At 41.4% G+C, this 4,661-nt stretch overlaps 1 long non-coding RNA gene across 1 annotated transcript; it reads right to left on the bottom strand.

Annotated features, from left to right (window-relative positions):
* Window positions 1-287: 287 nt before the first annotated feature.
* On the bottom strand, window positions 288-1,617 carry LOC124977379 (uncharacterized). Its single transcript, XR_007107175.1, has 3 exons — window positions 1,556-1,617; window positions 670-903; window positions 288-485 (listed from the first exon to the last, which is right to left on the bottom strand). It is a non-coding gene; the product is annotated as an uncharacterized LOC124977379 (long non-coding RNA).
* Between the last annotated feature and the right edge of the window lie 3,044 nt (window positions 1,618-4,661).

Raw genomic sequence — 4,661 nt, forward strand, 5'->3', positions numbered from 1 at the left:
GCACTCCCAGCTTCCCTTCTCCCAGCTTCTTCCAGCTCCCGCGTACTCCCTGCTTCCAGCTTGGCTTCAACCTCCGCCTCCGCCTCCGCCTCCGCCTTCGCCGCTTCTTCCGTCCCTTTTCTTCAGCCCCCGCCGCTTCTGCCTCTTCCTCAGCTTCTCCTCCTACTCTCCCACCCACCAGGCTTATATACACTTCAACCAATCAGGGGAGAGTACATGAGACAAACGCGGACAGCTGCAAGCATAGGATGGGTACACGAGGGGGGCATGCTCTAGTCACATCGTTAACTAGCCAATCATTGGAATTCGCTGGTTGTTTACTGTATAGCTGGCTGCTTTTGGCTCAGCGTCAGGCGCCATCTTGACCATGCCCAAGGCTGGGGGTCCCGGGAACCCCCACAAGTAGGAACAATTGAAGAAGTCTTGTCCGTCTTTGACTCTTCTATTCACCTCAGTTGTCCATCTATCTTCCTTTAGTGGTTTGACTAAAACAAATGCAACAAACAAACAAAACAATAACACATTTCCTGGGATTTATAATGGCCCATTCCTCCTACAAGCTTACTTGGCCTTTAGAAAATTCATGATTAAGAGTCTAATCACAACACAGGTGACTGGATTCCAAAGACTTGAAGGATATCCATTCACTGACTGCAAACCCATACAAACCTGTTCATAGGTTCTGGAATCTTCTCTTGGCTCATGCTTCCATTTTTCTCCACTGTCCATGAGAATGACAGTCACTTTCTTATGCCCAAGATAATGCATCATTCGGTATACCTCCTGGACTAGGAGAAGTGGTCTAGCTGAAGTATAGAGGGATGACTCATCCACAGAGATCCCTCCTCAGTTCTCTTTCTTCAGTATTAGGGATCTCTAATCTTCCATATGCTGCTCCAGCTTCTGTGAGAGAAAAAGAAACACTGTTCTCATCAGTTAATTTGCACTAGGATGCAGATCCAAATTCATACCCTTTCTTTCCCTATTCCATTGCCAATAGGTAGTAGTCACATTTTGAAAGTAGGCAATGTAGGGAACAGTACATCATGTGGGGAGGCATGGAATTTGAGCTAGGAAAGTCTTCCTGGCAATTCATTCCATTCACAAATATGGACATTTCCTGCAGGTAGATATATCTGTCACCTGAGTCTCACATAGGCTAGGAAGATTTCAGAAATATTTGATTTTCAGAATATGCAGTTGAGGATTCTAGATAAATGTACTAGAAATGAGCTCTCCTAATCTATACTTGCTGGTTACTCTCTCCCTCAGGCCTTACTATGGACATTGTCTTGGCATATTTATGCCTTAGGAGTCTACCATGTGCTCCAAACCATTTCAAGGGTTCTTGAATCTCTAACCTGAATTTTCTGTCTTTAAAGATCTAACAACAGGCATCAACAAAGAGTGTCACACAAACTTAAATGATTAAGGGCAAAATAGAAAGTATGTATAATAAGAGGTGCCCCAGGAATTTGAGCAGGAAAAGAAATAGAAGATCCCTTTGGACTGGCATCATAAAAAAGGTTACCTAGCTAGGCATGGTGGTACATACCTGTACTCCCAGGTGCTCAGGAGCCTGAGGCAGGAGAATCACAAGTTCAAAGTCAGCCTCATCAACTTAGCAAGATCCTGAGCAACTTAGTGAGACCCTGTTTCAAAATAAAATATAAAAAAGGGCTGGGGATGTGGGCTCAGTGCTTAAGTGCCCCTGGGTTTAACCCCCAGTTAAAAAAAAATAAATATAAGAAAGGTTTCTATAAAAAGTGGGATAAAAATTAGTCTTAGGGATTTGAATAAGCGGAAAGAGGGGTAAGTAAATGTGACAGTATCCAAATATGGCCTCTGTCAATTCCTTCCATCCCATGAAACTTCTTCTACCAAGAGAAGGAGACTATTTCCCCTCCTCCTTGATTGTGGCCCAACCTTATGACTTTCTTTGATCAATAAAAGGAGCCCACAGTGACATTCTGGTATATTTGGTTATATAGGCCTTAAAAGGACTAGCAACTTCTACTACCTCCTTCTTAAGAGCCCAATTGTCATGCTGCAGAGAAGTCTAAGCTAGTCTGTGGAACAATTAAAGGCCACATGAATAAAGGCCCTAGGAGATGAGAGACCATCTTAGAATTTCCATGTGAGTGAACCCAGCTGACCCATTTTGCCCAGAAAGTCCTGCATGAAATCTTGACCCACAGACTTGTGACCACTAAATTATGGGATGGTTGACTAAGCAGCAATAGATAAATGATACAGGAAAGATTAAAGGGAGTATAAGAGTGATAAACTGCTTTCCACATTAAAAAAATGGCATAAATAAAATAAAATTTAATACATATGGTATTTGGGGAGCTCTAAATTGAGTAAACCAATCTGGCAAGAGCAGGCACTTCAGATTAGCAAATGGAAGAATATCGACTGATAAATTGGACCCAAATAACTTTAATGCAGGAAAGAGATCTTCAAGACTATCCATCTGGTGCACTCTGTAGTAGGTGCTGTCAATGTTCTGTCCCCTATACATCAGTGTGTATCAGTCAATGTCCAACCATGAGCACCTGCATTTCATGGCTTGGGAGGTTTTATGTTTTGCTTTGTTTCTTGGTGTTTTGTTTTGGTTTCTTGGTCCCTGAAGTTCATTCTGTCTATACAACAGGCTGGGGAAGTGCTGGGGAAGACATACTTGCAAAGAATAGCCCTCAGTTAATGACTGAGGGAAGTTCACCTATACATATCCCAGCTCAAATGGACTCACTATAAGACAGTTGTTTATACTATTTCTCAGCGTTCCTGTAGTAGAATCAATTCTAGTTGCCCAGAGTGGTAGTTTGCTCTGTAATACACTTTTATTTAAACAATTTATTTATTTTGATTGATTATACACAAATGGGGTAAAACTTATTTCTCTGGTTGTACATGAAGTAGAGTCATACCATTTGTGTAATCATACATGTACATAGGGAAATGATGTTTGTCTCAATCTGTTATTTTTCCTTCCCCCACCCCTCCCACCCCTCCCACCCCTCTTTCCTCTATATAATCCATCCTTCCTCCATTCTTGCCTCCCTCCTACCCCCAATTATGTATCATCATTCACTTATCAGAGAAATCATTCATCCTTTGTTTTTTGGGGATTGGCTTATCTCACTTAGCATGATATTCTCCAACTTCATCCATTTGCCTGCAAATGCCATAATTTTATTCCTCTTTATGACTGAGTAATATTCCATTGTGTATGTATACCACAGTTTCTTTATCCATTCATCAATTGAAGGACATCTAGGTTGGTTCCACAATCTGGCTATTGTGAATTGAGCAGTTATGAACATTGGTGTGGCTGCATCACTGTAGTATGCTGATTTTAAGTCCTTTGGGTATAAGTCAAGGAGTGGGATAGCTGGTTCAAATGGTGGTACCATTCCAAGTTTTCTAAGGAATCCCCACACTGCTTTCCAGAGTGGCTGCATCCCTACCAGCAATGTATGAGTGTACCTTTTTCCCCACATCCTCACCAACACCTATTGTTGCTTGTATTCTTCATTGTAATGCACTTTAATGACTGCCTTCCCTTCTTTGTCTCTCAACCCTACTGGTGTTTCCTGAGATCACCTTTCAAAACACTGTTTGCTTTTGGAGAAACCCAAACTAAAATGTTTTCATTTTACAGTTAAGAAAAAAATAAAACCAGGAAGTAGATTACTTTGAGTGGGTGCTGTAACAAAACGATCCAAAAATATGCAATTTTCAACCAAAATATAAATTTACTGGTCTCCACATCACAGTCCAGAGTGGAAAGGCAGGTTTGCTCCAGGAAATCATCATGGCAACTCAGGTCATTCTGGGATGTTTTGCCATCTTCAATACATGACTTCTGTTAACATCATTCCCAGAGAACAAGAAAGAAAAGAAAGTTACAAGTATGAGATAGTAAGTATGCACATCACTTCTGCTTGCATGCCACAGTGAGAACTTAGTCACATGGGTCACATATAGTTGCAAAGGAAGCTGGGAAATGTAGTTCAGCTGAGGAGCCCTGGGTCCCATAAGAAAAAAATTGATGAGAAGTGGTAGACAGGAGTGTGTGACACAAAGACATTAGGCGATTGCTCAGTTGCCTGCAGTTTTTCTGCCTACCACTGTTCTTTTCCTTCTGTTCTCACTGTGATTCCAATCAGACTGTAGGTCTCAAATGTCATGTTGAGTCTACAGGATTGAACTTTCTAGCCAAAGTAAATAGCATAGGAGGCACATAGCCCCTATTACTTTGTCCCTTCCTTTTAAGTAGAGCTAGCCAGTTTTACTGTTGGCCCATGTTGTCCCTTGGTACAGATTTAAAAATGACACCTTTCATCAAAGAATTGTACTGCTTTATACAATGACAATAGTGTGTAGGGTGCCCCTGAAGTTATATGAAGCTCAGCCTGCCTGATTGTAATCCTGGCCAGGATTGGGAAAGGAAAGAACCAAGAGGCTCACTGACATCCATGTTGTACAGAGACATTTTACAGTTATATCTGAAGAACTTGGTCTTGTTTCTGTGGCTTCCAATTATCTGCAAACCAACAAAGCTGCTTCTTTTTGAACCTAGTATCAGGGATAGAGATGCTAGAAGGCTAAGTCCTGTTCATTTAAATATTAAAACAAAGGAAAATGAGAGCAGA

This window comes from Sciurus carolinensis, chromosome 2 (assembly GCF_902686445.1).
Source record: "Sciurus carolinensis chromosome 2, mSciCar1.2, whole genome shotgun sequence".
Classification (NCBI taxonomy): domain Eukaryota; kingdom Metazoa; phylum Chordata; class Mammalia; order Rodentia; family Sciuridae; genus Sciurus; species Sciurus carolinensis.